Source organism: Castor canadensis, chromosome 5 (genome assembly GCF_047511655.1).
Source record: "Castor canadensis chromosome 5, mCasCan1.hap1v2, whole genome shotgun sequence".
NCBI lineage: Eukaryota > Metazoa > Chordata > Mammalia > Rodentia > Castoridae > Castor > Castor canadensis.
The window spans coordinates 23,841,990-23,849,431 of NC_133390.1; the positions used below are offsets into that span (position 1 = coordinate 23,841,990).

The 7,442-nt window shown below is 31.1% G+C and overlaps 1 pseudogene; it reads left to right on the forward strand.

Annotated features, from left to right (window-relative positions):
• The first annotated feature begins 1,189 nt into the window (after positions 1 to 1,189).
• On the forward strand, positions 1,190 to 1,335 carry LOC141423527 (U2 spliceosomal RNA; annotated as a pseudogene).
• The last annotated feature ends 6,107 nt before the right edge of the window (positions 1,336 to 7,442 follow it).

A 7,442-nucleotide genomic window follows, 5' to 3' on the forward strand; every position in this document is an offset into this window, starting at 1 on the left:
TTTTGTGTTGTGGTGTTTCTTCTTGTATCATTTTGCCCTCCTGGTGAATCCATTTTGTTTATTCTTTCATATTACTTCTACCATACACTTGCTCATTAAATTAAAGTATAATCATTAGGTTGCTTTCTGAATTCATAATTTTGCTTTGTATTAGAAATAGAACATTGTGTAAAAGCAATACAGTTGCTTTAATTGTCTACAATAGGAATTTTATAAGATATATTATGCACGCACATAATACTTTTTGGTTATAATCACCCCTTTGAATACTCTGTCTTATCGCCTCTCCCCTCATCCATCCATTTTGTAAAAAAATTTCTTGCTTTAAAATGTATTTCTTGTCTATGAATAAAAGTACAACAGGATTTAATGCCATGTGCAAATTCAGGGTAGCTTTATTTTTGAGTTCTGGTTTATGGATGAATATGCTGATCATAAGTGTACCTGTAATCACCCTGTAAATGTGAAGGCAAATTTTTATTAATTCCATACTATATTATACTCAAGAATATGCTTTAACTCATATTACTAAAATGTGTGTTCAATTAATCAGAATGTATGGATAAAATAATTCTCTTAACACCTAATTTGTATTCTCACTAAGATAAGGCAAATTTAAATAAAATATGCTACATTGTCTTTGCTTCACTCTAGAAAAAAAGCAGAACATATAGAAGAATAATATAAATTTAACTTTTGAAAGCAGTACATATTTTAATAAATATCATTGTGGTGAGAATTTTTGAAGCTTCTACCAAATTTGCATGTTAAAGCTAAGCAATTGTTTTGCAAAACAATGCTAACAAATGATCATTTATCTAATAACTCATATAGAAAGTACTCTAGTGAAAGTCTGTGACTTTGAAGAAAACTAATGAATTTCTCTGTTACTAGGGCTTTCTCATGTGTAATTGTAAGTACTTATAGAATCTGCATAGAAAGGGTTATTATGAGGCATGCATTATTTAATACAGATTAACTTCAAAGAATGCTGCTTGACACTGAATAAATTCTAATTGTCTATTTTTCTAGGTATACTTTTAGAAATATATAATTCTAGCAATTTTATATTATCTTCAATATTTTACAGATTTACAAAACAAGACTCAAAGATGCTCCCAGAAAGTAATTTAGTTCTCTTTTTCTTAGAATAAGGAAAGATTTTTAACAAATAAAATTTCAGTGAAAAATCACTTCTTGACCTTTTGTATAAGGGTAAGTACAGTATCTGTTTTTATCAGTTTATTATCTGATATCTCATCTATCCAAGGACAACATTTTAAATGGATTTTTGAAGCATCAACATGGTATTGCCGTACTTCCAGTGCACCCCTTTCATAAAAACTTAACGATATAAAATAGAATGAATTAATTATGTAAAATACATAACATATACCACTATTGTCACAGACAACCTAACAGAATGTTTTGATTGTTTTGCTAATAAAATATTTTAAGTTATCTTTGTTTGTGTGTGGTGTTGCAGCTGAACCCAAACCCAGTTTCTTGTGTGTTGGGCAAGTACTCTAGCAATGAACTACAAATCACATCCCTTAAGCTGTGTTTCAAGTGATAATCATTAATTAAAACTACACAACATTAAATTTACTGTCCTTATAGAAATTGAACTTATTTTCTAAATATACTCAAAACTGTGTAAGAAACTTTTTTTTTGAATTTAGCAACAGGTAGAAATTACATTACTATGGAAAGTCTATTCTGTTTTCTAATAATGCTTTATGATTCTGTCCTATGTGTTCTCTTAGCTGGTGGTAACTTACATATCTCTAGTCCTTTTTAGAAAGTTGATGAATGATATGCTGTAGAAAAGAAGCATGTAAACATGCAAAACAAGCATGTATGTAACTGCAGACTTCTGTAGGATTTATTGGATTAGAAATCCTAAAATGATGATACAAATAATGCATAGTTAAATTTTGATTACACACACCTGCTATTGCTTGACTATAGTTTTTCTACATCAAAACTTTTGCTGAGACTTAACTCTTCAACAAAATAGTAGTGCGGGGAAGCGGGCTCTAATTTTAGATATTTGAGACATGGGAATGGAGTCCTCATAAATAGATTAATGCTTTCTATAAGACAGAATGAGTTCTTCCTCTCCAGGACTAGGTTAATTTTCATAAGGCAAGGCTATACTTTGAATTTTTTCTCTTCTACACACATCTGCTTGGCTTTCTGATTTTGTGCTATACATGGGGAAAAACAAAGCCCTCACCTAAAGCCAGACAGATGTCAAAACAATGTTCCTGTACTTTCTAAACTATGTTCTAAAATAAACTCTGTTATAAATGATCCAGTCTCAGGCATTCTCTTTAAAAACAGAAAATGGATTAAGATCCCAAGAGCAAACATTTCAAATAGAAGTTGGAAGGCTTAGTAGTAAAGGTAGAGAACTTTGGGGGAGGAAATAAAGTTTCTGGAGATTTAAATACATTTATGAAATGCAAGTGGTAGAATTATTGACTTTATAAAGTTCTTGATAACTACACAGAAAAACATGCTATATGAACATAATGAGAAAACAGTGAAAATAAGGCAAAAGAAAAAGCTACAAAAGAAAAGAGTTGTTGTGTTATGACTTAATTTTGCTTCATATTTTTGTGGATATAGCATAAAGAATATCTATTATTTAGTAATATTATAATGTTACTTTGATGGGTGATTAAGTTTAAAATGTTGAGGGGATGATTTTTAATTTGTTGTGTTTATAACATTATTGTAAAATATAAAAATCATGAAATTTTCTCTGAAACAAGTAGTCTAGAATTATAGAGATAAGATTTCAGAAACATAGCTATTTTGTTGAGAATGATGGAGAAGAGATAAAGCAGGTGGATAAAACTTTTCATTATAAAACTTAGAAGCATGTTCAAAATACACTGATGAAAAAATTTAAAATGTCTAAAATTCATAGTTGGTTGCTTTCCTAACTATTAAAAGATCAGTTTTTAGAGATAATATATAAGTCAAGCTATAATACTTCAGTTACATAGGGCAAATAAATTCAAGAGCTGTACAATATGACAAACATATTTAGTAACATTGTATTATGTTCTGAGTAGATTCTAAATGTTATTATAACATGTAATAACATGTATAAAAATGTTAATAAAAAAAAGTAATGCATTTGTAAAATATCTCAATTCATCCTTTCTACAATTTATACATATTACAAAGCAACACATAAGTAATAAGTACATGTGGTGTTTGTCAATTAATTTTTTCTTTATTCATTTATTCATATATGAATACATTCTTTGGGCCATTTCTGCCCCCTGCCCCCACCTCCTCCCTTTCCCCCAACCCCCCTCGCTTCTAAGCAGAACCTGTTTTGCCTTTATCTCTAATTTTGTTGAAGAGAAGACATAAGCAATAATAAGAAAGACATAACATTTTTGCTAGTTGAGATATGGATAGCTATACAGAGAGAATCCTGGCATTGCTTCCATGCACAAGTGTACTACAACCCAAATTGATTCATCTCTAAGAGACCTCTTCATTGCTTCCTGGTCACCTTCCCATATTGATCTCTTTCTTTTTAAGGTTACTGTATTAGCTCATCTACAGTGGGAACATCAAACACTTTGAAGTTTTGGGTTTCTGACCTATCCCCATTCCTCCCGTATGTGCTCTCCCCTTAGTGTGTGATCAAGTCCAACAACATTACTGCCTTTGCCCTAGATCTAAAGTCCATATTTGAGGGAGAATATACAATTTTTGGTTTTTTGAGCCTGACTAACCTCACTCAGGATAGTGTTCTCCAGTTCCATCCATTTACTTGCAAATGATAAGATTTCATTCTTCTTCATGGCTGCATAAAATTCCGTTGTGTATAAATACCATATTTTCTTGATCCATTCATCAGTAGCGGGGCATCTTAGCTGTTTCCATAACTTGGTTATTGTGAATAGTGCTGCAATAAACATGGGTGTGCAGGTGCCTCTGGTGTAACCTGAGTCACATTCCTTTGCATATAAACTCAGGAGTGGGATTGCTGTATCATATGGCAGATCTATGTTTAGTTTTTTAAAGAAGCTTCCATATTGTTTTCCAGAGTGTTTGCACCAGCTTGCATTCCCACCAGCAGTGTACAAGGCTTCCTTTTTTCCCCCATCTCCACCAACAACTGTTGGTGGTGGTGTTTTTGATGATAACTTTTCTAATAGGGGTGAGGTGGAATCTTAATGTGGTTTTGATTTGCCTTTCCTTTATGGCCAGAGATGGCGAGCATTTTTTGGTGTGTTTTTTGGCCATTTGAATTTCTTCTTTTGAGAAAGTTCTGTTTAGTTCAGTTGACCGCGTGTTTATTGATTCATTAATTTTGGGGGAGTTTAGTTTTTTGAGCTCCCTATATAGTTTTTAAAATAGCTTTTAAAAGGATATAAGGAGGGAAGAAGATAGTGCTCAGTCGCAGAACACTTAGCTAGCGTGCATGACATTCTCAATTCAATCCCTAGGACTGCAACAAAAATGAAACAAAATTTAAAAAATCATAACCATGTAGTTCTCTTTTCTTACATGGACTATTATGTTTTAAATTTGAATTATGTCTCATGATGTGTGCCCCTCCACATGCACACCAAACTTTTTTCCAAGTTTCTTTTTCCTAACTATTCTTTTCTCACTTATACTTCAGTTATTTGCTTCATTTGCAGTTGCATTGATTGACATAAATGCATCAGAAATTGAGAAGAACATGGGTCAGATTTAAATTTATCTTATAAAGATCCAAAAGTATGCAAACATTCTTATAAATATATATATATATTAATCTATTTATTCAATTCTCATATAGTTTTTAAGTGCACATGTTTATTTTCAGGTTGTAGTTTGAAAGCTTATGTCTTTGATTTTCAAAGGAAAACATATACTCTGTAACTTATTCTTTTAGATTACTTGGAAGTCCAGTTGATATTTTCCTAATGTTTCTGGGCATTTAGAATTTTTTATCTTGCCAGATCAAATTTTATGAATATTTTATACATAATTTTTTTATTCTCTAAAATATATATATGCGAGGTTTAAGTCCCAGCTAGAGTCCTTAATCAGCATATTTAAGACAAATCATGAATTGCTTTTCTAATCAATAAACAGTAAATTAGTAAGTTTATTGATGGAAATGACATACAGCTAAACAAGTTTCATTATAACTGTGTAGAGAAAGCCCATAAACATCATTTATATCATCTATAGGCTCCAATTCTTTTATAGAAACATAAATCATCTAAAACTCAATAGGTTAGTGATTCTATAACCATAATATCCAACTGTATGACTATATGAGAGACTAGTTTTAAAGTCAAATTTATGCATGTTAAAATACAAACTCCTTAAAACAGATACATAAGATATCAGTTCTTTTTTGACAAGATAATGCAAAAATGTGAAGTTTAGGTCTGAGTACATTTTAATGGTGAGGATGACTGATAGATAACATACACAAAAGAACATATTAGCTACATGCTTTTGGGTTAATGCACCTAGGAGTAATGTAACAGAAAATGGGATGTATGATCATTAGATACCATTAATAAAATTCTAGCCCAGGTATATTTTAAATCATTTTCCTTTATTTTTCCCCATTTGGTATGTAGTGTCATATAAATGATTCAATAAAATTTCTGCCTGCTGAACTTTAGAACACAGCAGAGATATGCAATTATATTTGGTTAATTCCCTTTGAGAAATTGCTAGCCTGTACTATAATTCTATCACTTAAACCTTCTCCTTTAATTTTACCTGTTGATAATTTCAATTACTTCATATTGCCAATAACTCACTCCTGACTATACCAGTGAGATTTTGTTATAGGTATTAGTCAGAGAACAAATTACCCTAAATTATGTATTGTGCAAAGCAGCACAATTTTGTAACACTGAGGATTGCCACTTAATATTAATTGTTTATATAGATTATTTGGGTGTTATATTTTAGAAGATAATTGGTGTCAGGTGTCTCTCCGGAATTTAGTACACAGAAATTTATGCATGGCTGGAAAAGTGTTTCAAAATCTTCTCTCTTTTTGTCTGTGTCTCGCTTTCTGCTTCTCTCTTTCTTTTTACTCTCTTGATTTTTCTCACACTTTTTATTTTCTTTGTAGACACAAAGGTATTTCTCATAAGTTTATTGCTTTCATCATATGCTCTGTCAGATTTCCTATATATCTGGTCAGAATTTATAAAGCAATCAGAGGGCTGTTTATATATTTCTTACTATGCCATATTTATTTTGCCTAGAAACCACCCTGATAACAATTCTAACCTGACCATGTCTTTTAACATTTTCTTCATTATTGACTCAATACAACATGACATATTTCAATTCCCTAAATTTACATATAGCCTTAGAAAATTTCAATCAACTATTATATAAACATTTAAAAATATATCCCTAGTAGCTTTACAAAAATCACAATATTGTCTATGGTCTTATTTGGAATAGTATAGTATAATATAGCAATTTAAAACATCTTTAAGTAAAGCTCTTCACAAAGCACATTAGTATTTTAAGCATTTAAAATTGAAATCTCCATTTGATTTAAAAATTGCTTGCAGTTATAAGCCATACTTTGTATTTTACTTGAATCATATAAGTCCAAGCATTTTAGTATATCAGCCTACCAATTCTGTTTAACTGATACTCATTTAATGGGGATTTTGTTTTGTTTTGTTTTCCATCTACTATAAACAAGAGTCTATATTGAGTGGTTTGTACATTTGACTTTAATGCTGTGAAGTGCTATTAAATGCCCTGTATCAAGGAAGACATATGGTAACATATGTAAGATCATATTTAAATGAGCATAATGAAGGTTATGTTTAATGAAAAATGCATAGTAAGGTAATTGCATTTTTATTTTTATTTCTATTGTATTTGTCTTTGCCTTAGTTCATTCAGGCTATTTTAACAAAATACTGCAAAATGGGTTGCTTATAAAGAACAAAAATTTATTTTCTTCAATTCTGGGAGATTGCAAGATCTAAGATCAAGGCACTGGCAAAATCATTGTCTAAAAAGAATCTTCCTCCTGACCAAAGAAATGACTGTCTTCTCAGTGTTTTCACAGGCAGAGAGGGCCAAGGAACTCTCTGCACAATTTTGATAAGAACAATAGTCTTACTCACAGGACCTAAGCAGTTCACAAAATCCCACTTGCAAGTAACCAATGAATTTGGTGTAGAGTGAAGCATAAACCTTCAGTTCACAGCAGTCACCAATAACCCATGAGATATTTGATTATTATAAACTAGACAGCAAATTCTGGGTTTGGGGAATATACAATCTTTCCCCAAATAAAACAATGTGCTCTTGAAATAAAAGACTTTCCTTGAGCAGCAAGCAAATATCAGGCTTTCTACATTCAAAACCAGATGAAATATACAAAGCCCGCTCACTGATACAAACAAGTAAGAAAATTA